The sequence below is a fragment of the Macaca fascicularis genome, chromosome 1, assembly GCF_037993035.2.
Source record: "Macaca fascicularis isolate 582-1 chromosome 1, T2T-MFA8v1.1".
Lineage (NCBI taxonomy): Eukaryota > Metazoa > Chordata > Mammalia > Primates > Cercopithecidae > Macaca > Macaca fascicularis.
Window position 1 is genome coordinate 62,552,759 of NC_088375.1, and position 21,832 is coordinate 62,574,590.

The 21,832-nt window shown below is 43.3% G+C and overlaps 1 long non-coding RNA gene and 1 other non-coding gene across 2 annotated transcripts; both read left to right on the forward strand.

Annotated features, from left to right (window-relative positions):
- The first annotated feature begins 1,670 nt into the window (after positions 1 to 1,670).
- Positions 1,671 to 15,851, forward strand: LOC141409223 (uncharacterized). Its single transcript, XR_012428624.1, has 2 exons — positions 1,671 to 1,750; positions 10,617 to 15,851. It is a non-coding gene; the product is annotated as an uncharacterized lncRNA (long non-coding RNA).
- Positions 5,913 to 6,047, forward strand: LOC123571170 (small Cajal body-specific RNA 20). Its single transcript, XR_006695343.2, has one exon.
- Positions 15,852 to 21,832: the final 5,981 nt, after the last annotated feature.

Genomic DNA, 21,832 nt, shown 5'->3' on the forward strand with positions numbered 1-21,832 from the left:
CAAAAATACCTTAGACTGGGTAATTTATAAACAACAGACGTGTCTTTCTTATGGTTCCAGAGGCTGGAAAGTCTAAGACGAAGGCACAGGCAGGTTTGATATCAGGTGAGGACCACCCTCTGCTTCCAAGATGACAGCTTCTTGCTCATGTGTTGGAAGCGGCAAGGTTGCTCCTTTCAATCGTTTTTATAAGGGCATCAATCTCATTCAGGAGGGCACAGCCCTCATGACTTAATTACTTCCCCAAAAGCCCCACCCCTTAATACATGACATTGGGTGGTAGGTTCCAACATGGATTTTGGAGGGAAACCAACATTCAGACCATAGCAACACCCAACGCTTATACATACAAGCTCATGTACAAATACACACAACACTAATGCTTCTATTCATACTTTTTTTGTTGTTTTTTTGTTTTTTGAGACAAGGTCTCACTCTTTCACTCAGGCTGGACTGTGGTGGCTTGATCATGGCTCACTGCAGCCTCAAACCTTGGGCTCAAGCAATCCTCCCACCTCAGCCTCCCAAGTAGCTGGGGGCTATAGGCATATGCCACCACATAGCTAATTTTTAAAAATTTATTTAGAGACAGGGTCTTGCTATGTTGCCCATGGTGGACCCAAACTCTTGGTCTCAAGCGATCCTCCCATCTCAGCCTCCCAAAGTGCTGGGATTATGGGCATGAGCCACTGAACCTGGTCCTCATAGGTAATTTTAAATACACAGATCACTAGACCAGACATGTGCCAGTTACACATACAAACAACACACACAGGTCCATGCTGAAGGCATTTGGCTACAGAGTTTTTGTGGCTTATGACATCAGCCCCTTTGCTTTCTATTTACATCTTGAATATACACCGCTCACACACACATTCACACCCACCCACCATTCTCACAACGCACAGCACGTACTCAAACACCCAAGCCACAAACCTGTTCACATATACACAGTCTGCAGTCACATTTGCCAAACATACATGCTTCTTCTATTTCCACCACTTGTGAAAGTTCTTGACCAGTTGTGGTCATTCGGATGCCTGCCCATCCTGTGTGCGTACACCTATGTATGCCTCTCCCACACACTTGCAACAGGCCAAGCCAGCGTCTGTACAGACTAGCAGAGCAGAGAGTGTTTTCCATCTTTTTCCTGTCATTGACATGCAACACCTGTCCTGTCTTTAGTTTTTTGCACTCTGGCTTCGACTGAATTGAATGCCAGTCTGCCTGGCACAGAGCCCAGTGCAGCAGCCTAGAAGCAATTGTCCTGTGGGCATAAGCCTCCAAGAGCCCAGAATGGGTGCATGCCAACTCTGGAAGCACCATCAAGGAAAGAGGCCTCTGTAGGCGACCTCCCACCCCTCATCAGTGCTCTGGAGGGCCATGGGATGAGTCAGCACATGGCAACCTCTTTTCATCCCTGCCTTTCTTCTCCTCAAAATTCTGGTCATTTGGGTGTTCAAGGCCTTTGCCAAACAGAACGAGTGAGGCTTGAAAGAGATACTAGCTTAGAAAATCCACCATCAGAGTCTGGGCCATTGAATTTTCCATTAGCCTTTGCTTGTGCATTGCTGTAGCCTCATATCTAGAACAAGTCTGAAACAGTAAACCTTAACTGAATAAATACAAGTGTATGTTAGCCTATGAAATAGGACTAAATCTGTTTTGTCTTTCAGGACTATTTATAAATCATAAGGAGCAATGCAAATACCTTATGAGGAATTTTTGCTGTTATTGTGATCAACACCAGGTAGGTAAATCATTTCCTTCCCCACTTCCCACGTTTCTGTCCTTACCTACTCCCAGCACCTTGAACTAGCTGTCACTGAGATAATGATACTAGTTACCATTATCGAGCACCTGTTCTGCTCCAGGTACTATACTAAACACTTTACAAATATCTCATTCTATCCTCACAACATCCTTGTTAAGTAAGTATTATTGTCTGTATTTTATAGTCTGGGAATTTGAGGTTTTCAGGGGCTGAGCAGCTTGCCCAAAGTCACACAGCTAATAGACAGCAGAGATAGGATTTGAACGCAGGTCTTTGCTTCTCAAACTCATGTAATCCTCACTCCACCAAGCTTACATTCAGCCATAGAATGCAATTCTATCCATATATCTATTGTTTAAGCCTAAACCCCCTTTTCCATCTATGTCCATCTCAATTTTAAACTGTAAACCAGGCTATAAATCACAGGAATCATGTTTATTGAATTCATTTCATAGTGTTCAGCATACTTCCAGGAAGTAAGCTATATGTAGGTTTCCTTTTTTTTTTTTTTTTTTAAATAATGGTTCCATAAATTTCACATTGTGTCTGAAGCTAAGAGACTTAAGTTCTAGCTTTTTTTCTTAGAAAAGAACAAACTAGGCTGGGCGCGGTGGCTCAAGCCTGTAATCCCAGCACTTTGGGAGGCCAAGACGGGCTGATCACGAGGTCAGGAGATCGAGACCATCCTGGCTAACACGGTGAAACCCCATCTCTACTAAAAAATACAAAAAACTAGCCAGGCGAGGTGGCGGGCGCCTGTAGTCCCAGTTACTCGGGAGGCTGAGGCAGGAGAATGGCGTAAACCTGGGAGGCGGAGCTTGCAGTGAGCTGAGATCTGGCCACTGCACTCCAGCCTGGGCAACAGAGCGAGACTCCATCACAAAAATAAAGAAAAGAAAAGAAAAGAAGATAACAAACTATAAAGAGACGCAGTCTGAAGGGAAAGCATACTTCTGTGACCAGATGCATGGAGGCTTTTCCCCACACACCAAGAAATTCTCCAGCAGACACCAACTGGGTGTCCTATAATTCAGTTCCGTTCTCACACCATCTACTTGCAGTGAGAGTCGGATCCCACAGCTGATGGCTCAGTCCTACAAGACTGCCCCCAGTTCAGGTGCCAGTTGCAAGACTAAGGTTGTGACCTGTGCTTTTGACCAACCAACTATAAGTTGGGGTTTCCATGACTCCCTCCTTGATTTCAATGAATTTGCTAGAGCAGCTCACAGAATACTTACTTTACATTTACCAGTTTCTTTTAAAGGATATGATAAAGGATACAGATGAGCAGCCAGATGGAAGAGATGCATAGGGCAAGGCATGTGGGAAGGGACGCAGAGCTGCCATGTGCCTTCCGGAAGATCCACCCTCCAGGCACCTCCACAGGTTCAGCTGTCTGGAGCCTCCTGAACCAAGTTTTCTTTGTTTTTTATGAAAGCTTTATGACATAGGCCTGACTGATTACATCATCGGCCATAAAGGATCAACGCAACCTTCAGCCCCTCTCTCCTCTCCAGAGGTTCTAATCATACTGTGGTCTTTCTCGTGACCAGCCCCCATTCTGAAGCCATCTTGGGGCTCCCAGCCACCAGTTTCCTCTTAGCATCCAAAAGACACTCTTTTGTCAGAGATTACAAGGGTTTTAGGAGCTGTATGCCAGGACCAGGGACAGAGACCAAATCTGTATTTCTTATTGCATCAGGATAAAACACCTGGGTTTGAATCCAACACCATCACCTATTAGCAATGTAAATTCGCTCTTGTCATATTCTCTTTCTGGACTCAGTTTAAACGTTTGTAAAATGAAGTTCTGGATATGATGACCTCTTGGGTTCCTTCCAAACATGACTTTTCAACAGTCTGCTGTTTTACGTGCTACCAAATGGGAGTGGAGCTCTAAAATCATTTCATGCGCTCACAGAGTGGGCCACTCTCACAATGCCATCTCCTGTCCCCTTGCGTGCACTGTCTCTGGTGGTCTGCTCCTGAGAAAGTACACAAAGTCAGGATGCAAAGTCCTCTCATTGGAGAATGAAGACACCCTTCATTCTGGTGTTGGTTGTGCGGAGCTTCCCAGAGCTGTTGTCAGTCACCTCACCCCAGTGCCAAACACTTGATGTGCTGAATACTCCCACACTCTTAATAAGCTTGTGTTAGGAATAAAACACAGTCCAGGGAGATGATTGAAGGGCTGGGAGAAGAGGGCTGTGGAGGGACGGGACCAGCTGAGGATGTGGGTGGTCAGACTCTCCTAGATTAACAAAGCCTCCAGATGCCTGTTGACAGAAGGGAGGGAGACAGGTTCTCACTGATAGGAAGACAGCAGCAATGCAGGTCCGACTCATGCGTCCATTTCCTGTCATCAGCAGGTGCTTGGTAAGACAGTGTCACTGTTCTGGAAAGAGCTAGCCTGGGAGAAGGAGTCAGGATACTAGACCTGGCTGTGAGGCACTGGATGACTCCGGGCGAATCATTCACCGCCCCCCAACCACCGACCCTCCGGAACCTTGGTGTTCCTGTCTTTATGCAATTAAGTTCTTTGACACCTCATTAATCTGGAGGCGGAACCAAAGAACGCACACCATAGAAATGGCTACATCAAAGCCTTAGTCTCCAAATACATCTCTTCTTGTTCAAAAGCTTCTTGGAACAGAAGCAGACCTGACCCTCCTCCTCTTCTGCACCCCATGATGTCCACCCCCTGCTCTCTGTCATTCTCCACTCTCTACTTGCCTTCTGTCTCCCTTGTGAATCTCTTGTAAATGGAAGTCCTGGTCCCAGCAGCATGCTGGTAAATGTTTAACAAACAGCTTTGAGACTGGGGGGAATGCCTGGTTTGTGGAGCTTGCCTACTGCCAATTGTAAATACTCCTGCCATGACTAATTTCAAGATACCAAATATGACATCATTGAATGCAGAGCCAGGAAAACAGTCACAGTAGCACACTAATGTGTAGCATTTTTACCATACACATGGAACAGGTGTAAATGACCTCAAGAACACTGATAATAAAAGATAGTCAAAGAATTAGGAATTGATAACATTAGAGTATTTATTGCCTTTCCTTTTAATATCATTTATTAAATTATTATAACTTTATGTAATTTACTTTTCAATAATGGTGTGTTTAACAACTGGCTTATTAAATTCCTGAAAAATGCTTGGTCCTCCCCTTTAGCTCTTTCCAGATGAGTCTGTACATCCCCAAATTTGCGGGAGTACATGGCTGAGGCCCTTGCTGTGGGAAGCCTCTCGGGGAAAACAGGAGCATTTATTTCTGCTGCCATTTGTCTCCCTTTGTTAACTTTAGTTTCTCTTTCTGTTATATAAGATCTTCCTTCTAGATTCTCCTGCCTTTGTAAGGATGGTATTGAGAGAAATGAAATCAGGGCAGTAGTAACACCTTGCGTCTTATGGAATCTTCCAGTTTACTAAACCCAAATCTCATTACTTCTCACAGCAATTCTGTGAAGTGAGGTATGTGGAGCAGTGAGTTGCAGATGAACTATTTTACACCAGGTTGGCAAACTGTTTCTGTAAACGGGTAGAGGCTGGGTGCCGTAGCTCACACCTGTAATCCCAGCACTTTGGGAGGCTGAAGCAGGAGGATCGCTTGAGCACAGGAGTTTGAGACCAGCCTGGACAACGTGGCGAAACTCCAACTCTACAAAAGATACAAAAATTAGTCAGGCATGGTGGTGCACTTCTGTAGTCCTAGCTACTTGGGAGGCTGAGGTGGGAGGATGGCTTGAGCCCAGGAGGTCGAGGCTGCAGTGAGCCAAGATTGCATCACCGTACCCCGGCTTGGGCAACAGAGTGAGATCCCGTCTCAAAAAAAAGTTAAAATAAAATAAATAAACAAATAAAGGCATACAGACTAAATACTTTAGGCTTTGCAGACCATAAGGTCTCTGTTGCAACTACCTGGTTATTACTGAGTGAGAGCTGCCACAGATAATACGAAAACAAAGGAGTTTGGCCATTTTCCAATAAACTTTATTTATGGACTCTGAAATTTGAATTACATATAATTTTACATCTCACAAAGTGTTATTCTTCTCTTGATTTTTTCCAACCATTGAAAAATATTTTTAAAAAACCCATTAACTCACAGGCCATATAAAAACAAGCCCTAGGCGCCTTTCTCCCTTGGGCTGTGGGTGGGAGGTTGGCGGGGGGGCGGTCCCTGTTCTTCTCAGCTAAGGCTGGAGGCCAAGATCAGCCCTTGAGGACTGTCATCAGAACTGCCTTGTTTTCCTGCCTCAGATGTGAAAAACAAAAACAAGCCGTAGGCAGAATTTGGCCTACAGGCAACAAAAGAGGAAATTAAGCTTCAAAGAGAACAATGACTTGTTCAAGTTCATCTAGATCGGCAGAGTTGGTCCTGGCATGGTTCCAGGTCCCAACTTTCCACTAAACCCACCTGCCACAAAAGGTGCCCTTCCTTCTCCTCAACACACCTTCTGGGCCCTGCAGGTGAATTCTCCACTGGGGGCCTTCTATAGCCCGCTAAGTGCTTTTGGACCACTTTCTCTTACTGCTCATTTCTGTCTCTTTAAGTGTGGTGAGCCTTCCCATGCATCAAAGTAAAAAGCAAAAGACATTTGGACATGTATAGTCAGGCAATTTGCTCCCCCTCCATTAAAGCAGAAAATAAAGAGCTCACTGTCTTTACGACTGTTGATTTTATGATTCTGTCCTATTTTCTCACAGGTATCCTAAATTTCCACCAAGCAGGGACTGCCTGTTTGTTATTCTGTTTCTTCAAATGTCTAGTCCAGCAATCTTCCTGCAGGACACTTGGGAAAGAATTCAGTGACTAATGATTAAGCTCCCCTCCAGCCTGGCATTGTATAACAAGAAATGGGTGTGACCCACCTGTGTGATTTATTTCCCCTCAATATGTTATTACGAAAAATGCAAAAATTCAGAAGAGTTTAAAGAATTGCACAGTGAACACCCATATGCCCACAATCTAGATTCTATAACTAACATTTTGCTATATTTGCTTTACCCCAAATCTGTTCATCTATCCATCCACGTGTTTTCTTCTGTTGTTGACACATTTCGAAGTTGCAGACATTGGTACGCTTTAACCTCTAAATACTTCAGTATCATATTGTTAATTGGAGTTCAATATTTGTTTATGCTTCTTCTTATTTATTTTTTGACCTGGTGGAAACGTGAAAGACTCTGGAGGCTGCCTCCAGAATATAGATCCCCACCCACTCCACTGACCCCTGAAGACTTTACTTGGGCATTTCTTTCCTTATAGCCTTTCCAAGGCTTTGGCAATCAATGCAAATACCCTTGGTAGAGATCACTCATTAAGTCCACTCAGTGGATGCTGGAATAGCAGCAACAGCCTTCAGTCAGGCCTGGGTTTGAATCCCTTTCCACTCTGTCACTCACAGTTGTGTGCCCTTAGGCAAGTTTTGTTTTTTTTAAAATTTCTCCAAGCCTCTTCGCATGTAAAATGTGGCTAATAATAACTATCTTGTGATAGTAATAGTGAGGACTGCAAATTCAGAACTACCTGTAAATGGTAGCGCGGTAGGATAATAAGCTAGAGATAGTGACCATGTCCATTTTCCTGACTGTGGGCTTGACACAAAAGAATGAGAGCTACTTCCAACTTCACCCCAACTCCATTCAGGGAAGACCGTCCTAGCTGCGTGCTGGACTTAGGCTCTTCTCATGCAGGTGGAGTTAAAGGCTTCTCTGTGCTTCCACTGTAATTTAAAAAGACAAAACAAAACAAAGCCCTCCTTACCGTGCTGAGGAGGATTTGGCTCCACAAGAGAGGGGAGGTAGGTTGCTGCTTGACAGGAACTGGGGAGTGGGTTGAACTGTGGGGCAGAATGTAGGGGAGTGAGTGAAGAGGCGGGATGTGTGGGGGTGAAGACCTGCGCTCGATGCCCACACAGCCACCCAGGACACAACAGAGCCTCTTCTGGGGTCTGGGGGATGATGGCCAAGTTAGCATGGAGGGGAATAGATTGTGAACAGCCTGATCTCCTTGAAGGGACCCAATAGGTTCAGACAATGAGCAGAAGCCTTTCTCCAAGCTCTGCAAATTGAGTGACCACCCTGTTAAAGAAAAAAATTGGCCAGGCGCAGTGGCTCACGCCAGCACTTTGGGAGGCCGAGGTGGGTTGATCAGGAGGTCAGGAGATTGAGTCCATCTTGGCTAACACGGTGAAACCCCGTCTCTACTAAAAATACAAAAAATTAGCCGGGTGTGGTGGCTGGCGCCTGTATTCCCAGCTACTCAGGAGGCTGAGGTAGGAGAATGGTTGAACCCGGGAGGTGGAGCTTGCAGTGAACCGAGATTGAGCCACTTCACTCCAGCCTGAGCAACAGAGCGAGACTCCAGCTAAAAAGAAAAGAAAAGAAAAGAATTATCCAAACACGTGTTAAAGATGGCAAGGCAGACTTTATTCAAGGGAGGCCATGGCAGTAGGTATAGGGGCCACTGCGAAGGCGTCTTGTGGTAGGGGAGAGAGATTAGGCTCAGTTTCAACTCCAACAAGGGCAAGTGGAGATTTGTAATCAACCAATAGTCAGGGCTGGGGACAGAGGATGGAAAATTACTCCGAAGAAACATCAAGGGTAAGAGGTTTCTGGCTAAACTGACTTGACAGGATCATTGCCGAATGAAGGCAGAGGTGATAAAATATTGAGGGTAGTCAGATAACAAGAGTGGGGAAATTTCACTAACCTGACTCAGCAGGATTCTTGCTCAAACTGGATTCTGAAAGGACATGGGGAAGCCCAAGGTCAGACCTCATGAAGCAGAAGACTCAGAGGCACCTGACTAACGTTTCAGTGCGAAGAGAGAGTCTGTCATTCCAAACACTCAAACCACCTTAGGGAGCATGTTGGAACATCCTACCAGCTGGGTAGGTGGGATCTCAGAGTCATATCTCATTTGGAAAATTAACAATCCATCTCTGCAGCATTCAGTCTTTCTTTTTTCTTCCAAAAAGTCTGTGTCTTGACAGGTGTGCCAATGGGCAATTGTCACACGGTGGGAAGGAGGCAAGGACTCTAGACGTTCTTCTACCAGCAGGTTTCAGAGACAGACCTGAGTTCCCAGAGAGGAGACGTGTGGCTCATAGTGCCCACCACCCCTCTGTGGGGAGGAAGAGAGCCCCAGGATGAAGCCAAATGGAGAGGGGAGAGCAAGCCAGGAAACTAGCATCTGGAATTCCTTCACCTTCCAGCCAAGCCAAAGACAGCTTCTCCTGTTCCCACTCCTCTCCCAATCTGCTATTTCCTGTAGCCTGTCTGCTGGAGAGTAAAAAGACAAATGGAGCGTGAAAAAAAATTCTGCAAAAATAATTACAGGTTACAACAAATCAATTGGAAGTGTGTAAATAGCCTCAGGCAGGTAGCCGAGTCAGGGTTCTGCAGCTTAACACCAGCCCTCCCATAGCAGCTCCAGAGTGAGTCCCAGTGACCTGAGACTGCAAAGGAGCCCTGGATGTGATGTCGGAGGATCTGGATGTGAGTCCCAACCCTGTCCTAACCGACTGTGTGAATCTGGGCAAACGCCTCCACTCTTCCTAGCTTCGTTTCATCACCTATAAAGCCGAGATTTTGATTGGTACCTACTCAGTATATCTCATGGGCGGTTGAAAGTCAAAGGAGGTAACAGATGCAAAAGCGCTTTGGAAACTGTATAGTGCCAGACAAATGGAGCATCTTTTTACCTTCTGAGTATCTTTGGAATCCATCCTCCTCTCTCCATCTTTCTCACCAGCTCCAGCCCTGTCTCACCTGGGTGGGCGCAATGGCCCCCTGCTGGCTGGCCTGTATTCACTCTAATTTCTCCAGTCGGCTTGCAGCCAGCACGATCTTCTAAAAGCAGAACAAAGTCTGATCACGTACCTTGGGTTGTCTAATCCCTGAGAACTGGAGGGAAAAGTGGAATTGAGGGCTGAGGGTTAAAGGTAATTTGGATTAAGAGAAAGGGATAGAGCTGCAAAGAGGGGTGGGAACAAGGTTACACCAATTCACCAAGTATTCATGGGGGATGCTGTGCTTGGTATTGTGAGGGGATGTGAGTCTATTATAGTCTCCTGTCCTTGTGTTGCTCAACAATTCTTGGGAAGACAGAGTTTGCAAAGAGAAAACTGTCGTCCCAAAGACCACCAGGCTGGCTAGGTGTAGAAGGGAGAGCTTTATTGGCATTACCAGTTTGCAAGCCGGAAAGAGAAAGTCTCCAGTGTGGACTGAAGGTGCTGTCTCTTCAAAGAGGAGGAAGACAAGTTGGGTTTTATGCCTAACAGTGCTGGTATCATACATATTCAGCAGGTTTGGGGGGGAAGCTATACGTATTCATGAAGGGAGATGACACATGCGCAATGGGTAAACAGATATGTTACAGACATCCCGTGTTCACTTTGGGGCAGGGTGTTAGCATTAAAATTTGGCTCTTTACATCAAAAGGTGAACTATAAGACACAAAGACAGTCTGTGCTCAGCTTTTATAAGCTGCCAAAGCTGGCTTAAAGTCTGTAATTGCTTATCAGAAAAGAAGGCCAGCCCTCTGTCCAACCAGAGTTATAGTGGTCTGAGTTTTAAATCAGCCTGCTAGCTCCTGTTGTTAGGGAATTTAGCAATGGCATGGTTTTTCTTATAGTTGTAGGAATTTAGAAATTTGCCATGCCAGCCAGGCCTTGAACCCTCCACCTGTAGGTAACTTTGTTTCCTTAAACTTAGGGTCTGTCTTAGGTGATATAGTGTTGTATATTTTGGCCTCTTGGATCACAAAACAAATAGAGTGAAAGTAAATGCAAAACTGTGTGCTTCTAATTGTAAAATTGTCTGTTGCAGAAGCTCAAGGAAGTTCATGGTGAAGCCCCCATTTGAAACAGGACCTTGAAGAGCAAGGTGACTACAACACGGAGGGAAGGATGGACTTCGGAACAGGGGACTGGCTTGGGCTAAGATGTAGGGGCAGGGGGCACGAGTGTAGGGAATATGTGGTGGAGAGAAGGTGCCAGCATGAGAGGGAGCTGGCTGGACTCTGCTGGATTGCTGGCTGGGTGGTGGAGTCAGGTGAGGCAGGACTTCAAAGTTTAGCCTGAGGCAATGAGATCTAATTTCGGCTAAATGTAGATCATCTGATGAATTATTGATTTGCTTCAATGGACAATTTCATAGCTCAGAAGTGGAAGAAGCAAGGAAGAAATGCACCACCCTGAACTTAACTCTGACCAGCCCCAGGGAATGCTTGTTGGCAATAGAGTGACCAGGGAGGGTCCATAGAGGAAGTGACTGTGTCAGCCTGGAGTGGGTCACAGCAGGTGATGACACCTTGGATATGGCAGGTGCTAGTGCTAAGCTTGAGGAAAAGGCATTGGAAAAGGCCTGCCTGGGAAAACTGAGAGATCAGTCCCCTGGCCGAAGACTTAGGAATGCCACAGGGAAGTTCCCAGAAAGAAGAAGGAGGCTCTGAAAATGGAAATCTGCCATGCAGTCACAAATCATTTCAAAGAAAGAAAGGCACTCCCTTTTCCTTACTTCCTCTCTCTCTCTCTCTCTCTCTCTCTCTCTCTCTCTCTCTCTCTCTCACACACACACACACACACACACACACACACACACACACACACACGTTCTCTGCTCCTCGTGTCTATCATTAGGCATTCAGGCAGTTAATTCTCCCAGACACATCACTGAGAGTGCCAGGAGTCTTGTAGAGTTGAAAATGGGTGTTGCAAGGCTCATTACAGAATCCCAGAGAAAGAGGATAAGGGATTTCCCCTCCCTCAGCATCTGAAGGAGTCCCTGCACTTCCATTTCTACCCACCCTGAAGGCCCCGTCCCTCACCCAGCCCACAGCCCCTGGCTCCCCGCCCTCCTCTGACTCTGCTCCAGGTCCATGGTCATGCCCACCCCAACTGGGTCCCATTTCATGTTCCTAATATGAGAAAGATCCTGAACCCCATACCCTTTGGAGTAAAGAGGGTAGAGGGGCAAGGTGGCAGGGAAACAGCCTAGAGAGAATCCCAAACTGACCACACCACCTCCCTTTCCCATCAGCTCTAGGCCAGTGTGGCTCACAAGGAAGCTGGGTGGTGTTTCTCCTCCCCTCCCACCATTGTGAAGTATCTTCTTGCTGCTAGAGTGCAGCACCTGGTACAGAGCGTACATTTCAGTGCTAAGTGAATGAGTGAATGTTCGAAGTGCTTATTGAACACCCATCCTGTGCCAGGCATTATCCCGCACCTGAAACGTCTTAGTAAACCAAAGTCATAAGAATTCCTGCACGAGTCACATCCACATTCTACTGAGGGTGAAGGCCAATGAGCCATGCACACGATAAACCAGTGCGTTAGATTCTATGCTGGGAAGTGTTAAGTGCTTGGGGAAAAAATAGAGCAGACTAAGGGGGATGGGGGAAAGAGGGTGTTGCAACTTTAAATAGGGTGGTCAGAGCAGGTGTCATTGAGGAGGTGACATTTAAGCAAAACCTTGAAGAGATGAAGAAGCGCTGCAGGGAATGTGAAGAATAGGAGTGAGGACCCTAAGGCGGGAGGAAGCGTGGCAGGTTGGAGACACAGCGTGGAAATGGTGTGACTGGAGCAGGGACATCGAGGGAGCTGGGATCAGAGAGGAGCAGGAGTGAGTGGGCAGGTCAAGCTGACTTCCTCAGAGGTCTTCCTTGACCACACTTGATAAGGCGGCCCCCTGGCCCAGCATTCTCCATCCCGTTACCCGCTTTGTTTTCCTTATTACACCCGCACCGCCATCCGGTGTGTTCTGTTCTGTTCACACTGCCTGCCTCCCTAAGGAACGATGTAAGGTTCGTGAAGGCAGGGACTTTACCCATTTGTTACCTGCTCTATCTAATGTCAGAATGGCTGGTGAGGGTGAAGAGGACAGGATACCTTCCACACCAGAGGCTGATGAGGAGCTGCAGCTCCTCATTCCTTGACTGGAGGAAACCCTTCCTGACACAGGCTGATTATTGTCATCATGAAGGGAAATCTATAGTGGTAAGCCACAGGGCTCTTTCATTGGCCTTGGCTGGTTGAGAGCAGGGGTGAGCTGTACAGGCAGAGTCTTCTGTGAGGGTGGTCCCTGGATCTTCCTCACAGGCAGGCAGATGTTTTGCTTTCATTTGTTCAACAAACATTTGTTGGGCACCTACTATCTGCCATGCACTCAGCTTACCAACTTAGGTTAGGTGGAGAAGGGAGGGACAGTTGGGATAATGCCACCCTAGCCCTATCCAGGCCCCCCCAGGTCCCAAGCTTCATTGGGCACATGAGTAGCGTATGCCAGGTGCATGCCAGGCCTTGGGAATGCAAAGATGAACAGCACAGTGCCTGCACTCAATCAAGTTGCTGTCATTATAGTAGTAGATGTGAGAGACATGTAAACAAATGTCTGCAAATCCACTGTGATAGGTATAGTGGCAGTGTATCCAGGTGACAAGGGGAAGGGGCAGAAAATGTCTCAGAGGAGTGATGCTTGAGTTGAACTCAAAGTGGAGTGATATGTCACCTTGTGATCTGGTGTGAAGTACCCCAAACCCTGTTCTTGTTGAGCCTGAAATGAGAAGTTCAATTGTATGGATTAGGTATCAGCCTCTTCCTTTGTGCTGAAAATAATTGGTGTTCCTAAGAAAGTAACTAACGCAGCACACAGTTCTGAGATCGCCTTCTTACATGTGAAGAAACCAGGTGCCATGTGAAGGGGGTTGATAGAGAGAAAGGAGTAAGTGGGGTTCCCTCCTCTCCTAGTTCTCTGTCCCCTCTCCACTTTTAGTGGTCTCTATTTTTAGGTGCCAAGGCTGTCTAGGATTCTCTCTAATCCTAGAGGCAGGAATTGATAAATACATTAGTAAACACATTTACCCTAACAGGCTAATGATCTGGGCTCTTCTCACTGCTATGCTTTCTTCTCTCCTGCATCTCCCGGGGGCAATTAAAAGTTCCATCTCTACAAGCCTGATGAGGCTTCTTGAACCCTCTCCTCACTTCCTGCCTCTGAGCCCAGCCCCTACCTGCCATGTCCTGGCCTTGTAGATAGGACCTGATGAACACAAGATTTCTTGATTTTAGCAGGAATTGGACAAAGGCTCCCATGGCTATGCTGTGGACAAAGTAGAAGAATAAGGCAGAGGATAGTATATCAGATGGAGAACTGATTGGTTTAATAGACAGAAAGAGCATTGGTAATTGTTATCCTGAAGTATCAACAGTATTTTAATCAGTGGCTTGAATAAAGACTAAATGACACAAAGCTTAGAGAAAAGATAATACAAAGATCAACAAAATCAGATATCTAAAGACTGGATGAGGAGAGACAAATCAGATTATCGGCTGGATGACTCTGGAGACTCTCCCTAGCTAACCCAGCAAAATATTGGCCCTATAGGATGGCTTCAAGAACTCAGGTTGGAGCCAATGCCAATATGCAAACTCCTCACTCGATTTTACTGGGGGACAAGCTATTTCTCATGCTGGCAAGGTTGTAACCAATTGCAAAGCTAAAGATCTATCACTTCCCACATCCATCATTAATATGCAAGCCAATGGAGCACAATGATCCCTCTCCTGGATCACACAGCACACACATGGCACTCTAAGCCACGTTCATCCCAAGCATGCCTCTTCATGGGATGGCAAGGGTCTGAAAGGACCATATTCATGCTGCCAGCCTGTGCCTGAGTACTCACACTTTGAGTCTGCATTTATCCTTGCCCCCTGCTTTACACATTGGTATAAACAACATTTTAAAAAGCCAAAAGATAAAATGTTATATAGACAAATATGCTGCATTTGTGCTCAAAATATCAGTTATGTAACTATAGGAATGGGAAGACTTGGCTCCATACTTTGAAAAGGAACCATGAGTTTAGTGGATTCAGAATGAGTCAGGAAGTGACCTGGTGGCTTATAAGTGGTCTGTGGCTTCATTAACAGATGCAGCATCCAGATGTCAGGAGAGGACATTGTACTCATCTTGCCAGCCCACCCAACTGGAATCCATGCTTAGTGCAGCCTACTCTAGGCACAGGAAGAGGCAGGGCTGACAGCTGCCACTGATGTATATGCAGAATACGTACAAGACGAGTGGAGCAGCCAAGAGAACCAGACTGTAGCAGGTTAATTGGCTGGGGCTGACAGATTCCAAGTCAAACTGGTCCAAGCTCATGTCTGGGATTCTAAAGCAGAAGGAAGAGTCAAGAGAGAAGGAATGGACCTGGATGACTGCAAGAGGACCAGGTGCAGAAACCGAAACATACCATACTGAGGCAGACAGGAGCAGGTGGTTAGGGGACTAAGGCAATTACTGAGGAGAGAGGCTGATGAAAACTGAAGTAAAGGAAAAACAGGTTGGAGTGCTGCAGCTGAGGAGTCCCTGTGGAAAGCTGGCTGCAGTACCACTGTCTACCTTATTTTAAAAACTATCTCTTCTTTTTTATAAAAAAACCAAGCTAATGCATGAGTATTATTTTTAGTTTTGTTTTTAAAATTAAATCATATTGCCACATCCATAATTTAAAAATTGCAATCCTCTGCCCCAATTTTTTGAATTCTTGCTTTCTAGAACCAACTGCTTTCAACTCTCTTCTGTTTCTTCTGTTTATCCCTCTTTATTTGTAAACAGCAGATTATGCTACTATATTTCTTGTGTTTTTTTGTTTTTGTTTGTTGTTGTTGTAGTTTGTTTTAGGTTTACTTTTTTGGCTTCTGTATGAAAGATGAGGATTGTGTTCCCTCACACCATGCTTTCCCACTCTCCTGCCACCTATTATATTCACACTATTCCTTCTCCCCATCCTCTCAATATACTATTGTTACCTTATGGGTAAAATCAATGCTCTTTGATTTTGAGTATTGATTTTATGATGTTTATGATGTTATGATCATGGAAATGCAATTCACTGCTGATCTAGGGAATACAATAAAACTACTTTATATTTTACCTGGATTTAATAGTTGCCTCATTGTTTGTTTGCTTGTTTGTTTCTTAGTTTTCCAGGTAGCTATCACAAATTCATTCTCAGAATTTCTGAAAGGACAATAAAAGTCATTGCAATATGTGCAAATATTAGGTAGTCTGTTTGTTTCTTTTTTCTTTTTCTACTCGGGGATTTCCTCCTAGTGCATTTTGTCCTTCTGTTACTTGTAACTCTCTAGCTTGCTACACAACTGTCTTTGGGAGCTTCTCTTCACCATTAATCTGGGAATTCCCTTTGCCTCTTTTCTGTGTTAAAACTCCTGTTTTCTGGATTCTGTGTTCACTCCCTGCTTGGTTTATTCACTTCTTTTGGCAGAATACACCTGCAAGTAGCTTATTGTGAAAAAATAAGGGGGAGGTTAATTTTTTGAAATCTTGCATATCTGAAAATGTTTTTATGTATTTTAATAGCTTTTTTGAAATATATTTTGCATACCATAAAATCCGCCCATTTAAAGTGTATAATTCAATGGCTTTTAGTATATTCACACAGTTATGCAACCATCACAATTTAATTTTAGAACATTTTTGACATCCCCAAAAGAAATTCTGTACATATTAGCAGTCCTCCATCATTTCTGCTCACTTATTTTCCCTCATCCTACTGCTCCAACCTCAGGTAGTCACTAATCTACCTTCTGACTCTGTGGGTTTGCTGATTCTGAACCTTTCTCATAAGTGGAATCACACAATACATGATCTTTTGTGACTGACTTATTTCAGTTAGCATATTTTTTTCAAGGTTTATCTAAGTTGGAGCATGTACCAGTATTCATTCTTTTTTATTGCTGCATAATATTCTAGTGTATGGACATACCACATTTTGTTTGTCCAGTCATTAGTTGATGAATATTTAGTTTGCTTCCACCTTTTGGCTATTTTGAATAATTCTGCTATGAACATTCATGTACAAGTTTTTGTGTAGACATATATTTTCACTTATCTTGGGTATATATCCAGGAGTAGAATTGCTAGGTTATATTCTAACTCTATGTTTAGCATTTTGAAGAACCGCCAAACTATTTTCCAAAGTGGTTGCACCATTTTACATTCCCAACAGCAATGTATGAGGATTTCAATTTCTTTACCTCTTTACCAAAACATTTCATTCTCTATCTTTTCTACTTTAGTGATCCTAGTGAGTATAGAATGATATCTCACTATGGTTTTGATTTGCATTTTCCTAATGCCTAATGAAGCTGAATATCTTTTCATGTATTTACTGGCCATTTGTATATTCTCTTTGGAGAAATGTCCATTCAACTTTTTTGCCAATCTTTAAATTTAGTTACTTGTGTTTTATCATTTAATTGTAAGAGTTCCTTATATATTCTGGATACATATGATTCACAATACTTTCTCATTCTATAAAGTGTCTTTTCACTTTCTTGATAGTCTCCTTTGATGCACAAAAGTTTTAAATTGGATTCCATCCAAATTTTCTATTTTTCTTCTGTTGCTCATGTTAGATGCTATATCTAAGAAACCATTGCATAACCAAAGATCACAAAGATATATTCCTATTTTTTTTCTAGAAGATTTATAGTTTTATTTATTTATGTAGAGACAGAGTCTTGCTCTGTCGCCTAGGCTGGAGTGCAATGGCGTGATCTTGGCTCACTGCAACCTCTGCCTCCTGGGTTCAAGTGATTCTCATACCTCAGCCTCCAAAGTAGGGATTACAGGTGTGTGCCACCATGCCTGGCTAATTTTTTTATTTTTAGTAGAGATGGGGTTTCACCATGTTGGCCAGGCTGATCTCGAACTCCTGATCTCAGATGATCTGGCCACCTTGGCTTCTGAAGGTGCTGGGATTACAGGCTGAGCCACTGCGCCTGGCCTGATTTATAGTTTTAGCTCTTATACTTGGGTATGTGATTCATGTTGAGTTATTTTTGTATATGATATGAGATAGAGGTTTAACTTTATTATTTTGCATATGGATATCTAGTTTTCTCTATTTGGTAAAAACAAAAACAAAAACAACAAAAAAACACTGTTTCCCCCACTGAATTGTCTTAACACTTTTTTGAAAATAAATTAAACATAAATTTAAAGATTTATCTCTGAACTCTCAATTTTATTCATTTGATCTATATGTCAATCCTTATGCCAGTACCACATTGTCTTGATTATTGTAGCTTTATAATAGGTTTTGAATAAGGAGGTATGAGTCCTCCAACTTTGTTGTTCTTTTTAAATATTGTTTGAGGTATTCTAGGTCCCTTTTATTTCCATATGAATTTTGGAATCAGCTTGTGAATTTACGAAAAAGGAATCTGGGATTTTGATAGTGATTGCACTGGATCTGTAGATCAGTATGGGGCATATTATCACCTTGACAATGTTAAGTCTTCCAATCCATGAACATGGGATGTCTTTTCATTTATTTAGATGTTTAATTTCTTTCAAAAATGTTTTGTTGTTTTCAGTGTACATCTTGCATGTATTTTGTTAAATTTATTTCTAGGCATCTTCTTCCTTTTGCTGTGATAATAAAGGTGATTATTTTGTTGATGTCTTGTGTTTTAGATTTTTATTATCAGGATTTCAAAATATAGTTGATTTTTTGTATATTGATCTTGCATCCTGATGCATTGCTGAACTCATTTATTAGTTCCAATATTTTTTAGTGTATTTTTTAAGATTTTCTATATACAAGATGATGGCATCTGCAAATATAATTTTATCTCTTTTTTTCCAAGATAGATTACTTCAATTTCTTTTTCTTAACCTGTTGACCTGGAAGAACCTCCAGTATAATGTTGAAAAGAAGTGATGAGAGCAGATATCTTTGTTTTGTTCTTGATCTTAGGGAGAAAACATCCAGTTTTGTGACATTAAGTGTGACATTAGCTGTGGTTTTTTTTCAGAGATGTCCCTTATCATGTTAAAGAACTTCCCTTCTTTTCCTAGATTGTTGAATATTCTAATTATAAAAGGCTGTTGGATTTGTCAAATGCCTTTTCTTTGTCTATTGAGATGATCATACGGTTTTTATCTTTGATTCTATTATTATGATATATTACATTGATCGATTTTAGTATGCTAAATCAACCTTGCATTCCTGATATAAACCTCATTGGTCACAGTGTATAATCTTTTCATTCACTGCTAAAAATTGGCTTACTAGTACTTTGTTAAGTATGTTTGCATTAATAATCATAAGGGATATTGGTTTGTAGTTTTCTTTTTTTTGTGATGTCTTTGGTTTTGGTATCAGGGCAACACTCGTCTCATAGAATGAGTTTGGTAGTGTGATTTACATATTATTACATTTGTTTAATAGTTTAATTTGAAAAGAATTTTCCTTTAGAATACAGGCTGGTGAAGTTTTTCTGTTTAAAAAACAGGTAACAAATATTTTAGATTTTGGGGACCACGCATGATCTCTGTAACATATTCTTCTTTGGTTTTGTTTATGTTTTTCTTTCTATAACTCTTAAAAATTGAAAAACCATTCTTAGCTCAGGGGCCATAGAAAATCAATCTGTGGTCTGGATTTGGCTCTCAGGCCACAACTGGCCAACCCCTGCTTTAGAATTATGAAGGCATCGCTCCATTGTCTTCTACTATTTTTCCTCATCCTTTCTATGTAAACTTTGTTGTGGTTTTGTTTTGTTTTCTCTCTGGAACCATTTAGAGTCTTCCATTTATCTCTGGTTTCTGGAAGTTTCTCAAAGATGTTCTCTGTTGTTTTGTCTTTTTTATTCATGCACTAGAAAATCTGTCAATATGACAACTGTCAACATGGCTATTCATATCCCTTTAGTTCTGGAAAAAAATTTAATTATTATTTCTTTGCTAATGTCTTCCCCCATTTTGCTATTCTCTCCTTCCTGAACTCTTATTACTCAAAATTTATCCTCTAATTTTCTTAACTCTTCTCTGTCTCCTGTCCCCACTCATCCCTGCATCTGTTGTCTTTTTATTCTGAGTCTTGGGAGACTTCCTCAGCTTTATTTTTCAACTCATTTTTAAATTTTGAAATTTCTGCCATATATATATTTAATTCCAAGAACTCCTTCTTATTCTCTGAATGTTTTCTTTTATAGAATCCTATTTTTGTTTCATAGATGCTGCATATTTTCCTACATTCTAAAGATATTAAAAATTGTTAAAATTTCCTTTTGCTTTTTTCATTGCATGTTTTTTTCTTTTTCCTTGTTGCTTTTACTATGGGGAGAGGGTGATTTGTCCAAATGTTTTCTTACTATTTGCTGATGAAGTGCATGAAGCAAAAAGAAAATCTGAGGACCTCACCATTGTGTCATTCCTCAGGTCCCAAAGTCCCTTGCCAGTTTTCCTGTTACCCTCCACCTTTCAGAGTCTCCTTAGGTTAGTGTCATGTGTAATGTCCAGGATGTTTAGATGTACTGAGCAGAAGGTATAGGGAAAAGCATGTCTATTTCATTGCTCCAGAAGCAGAAGTCCCCAATCCATTGTTTTTCCTATTTCACGAATGAAGTAAAAGACTCATCTATGTGTGCCCCAGATCACAGGATTTGGAGCAGGATGTGGAGTGATTACCATGGAGCTTTTCCTCCTGCCAGAAACCAGGGGGCCCAGAACATGTAAGAACCAGCAGTAGGCGCTCCAGTCATTCATAGGATGTCATGTGCCCCAAATCACACAGCAGGTAAATAGCAGAACTGAATTGTCATCTCACCAGGTATGGCTCATAGACCACCTGCATAAAAATGTTAAGTATGTCTGTTAGAAATGCAGATACCTTGGGCCCTAGCCTAGACCTTCTGCAGAAGGTGATTTTGTGTGTGTGCCCTTTAAGGTTATTAATCACCGCTCTAAGGAGAAAGAATTCCATGATCTCTTGGAGCTCCTCAAACTGAGACTCCATGATTCTCTTGAAGCAATCATCCCAATCGCCCTGCATGGGTGACAGCCCGTGCTACTTGTTTAATTTCTGGTAAAACTAGCCTGGTGAGCAAGGCCAGCTCTGGCTTACGGGAACACGCCATGAGCCATGGGGGTCAGAGAGCTTTCTCCATGGGAAGGAAGACTGGGAGGGGGTGCAGCGGGAAACCTAGTCAGAAGCAGCAGACAGTGAAAGACTAATGGGATTAATACTTGGGATTCATTAGCCAAGGATTCTGGAACTTTTCCAGTCCTCTCCAGCAAATGGCCCAAAGTGCCCCCTTAATAGCATTAAGTGAAATTACAAATCAGAGACGGTGGCTGATCAATCTCCTTGGGGCTTCTCTGCAGCTTTTGTGCAGTGGGGGTGGGGACAGTCCTTCAGTGGGGCCACTGCTCCTCTGCCAGCAGCTGCAGCACTTGCTCCACTTGGTCAGTTTCCCTCTTCCCTGGCCTGGAAGAAAGGAGTCAGACACACAGATCTGGATCACCATCAAAGCTTCTTCCTCACCCATCTCACTCCCTCCCATCCCACAGCACAAAAGCCACCTGTCAAAGGGAAGCCAGACAGAAGGAAAATGCTGTGTCCCAGAAATTTCCACGGTCATAAAATTTAGATTGGGTTGGTGTCTTGGACACAGAAACCATAGTAGAATGGTGGCAGGAAAGACTTTCTTTTTAAAACATAGCCGAGCCTACATGCCTTGCGAATCCTAGAGGCTCAAAGAGAGAAGAGGAGCCTTCATCCACTGGGTACCACTTCTCCTTCCAAGTCCAGGCTCTGGGGCAGGGAACGCCCCACCAATGGAAAGGTTCTGATGGAAAGATTCGGATGGAATCTCCCTACAGAGGTATTGCTGCCTCATCTGATCACCTGCTCACGTTCTCCACCTCCTTAGCCTAATGGATGGGTTTTAGTGATCATCCATCATCCTCTCTCTCCTTCCCAAGACAAGCCTTGATCACTTCGTCACCCACGTCCTTCCTTTCTTCTAGGAAGAAGGATGGAAAATAAATTAGTCAAAGTTCTCCAGAGAAGTAGAACCAATCGGATATGTAGATATATCAGAGGAGATTTATTAAGGGAATTGGCTCACTCGAGAAGTCTCGAGATATGCTATCTGTAAGCTTGGAGAACCAGGAAAGCAGTGATGTAATTCAGTCTGAGTCTGAAAGCCTGAGAACTGGAGCTCCAG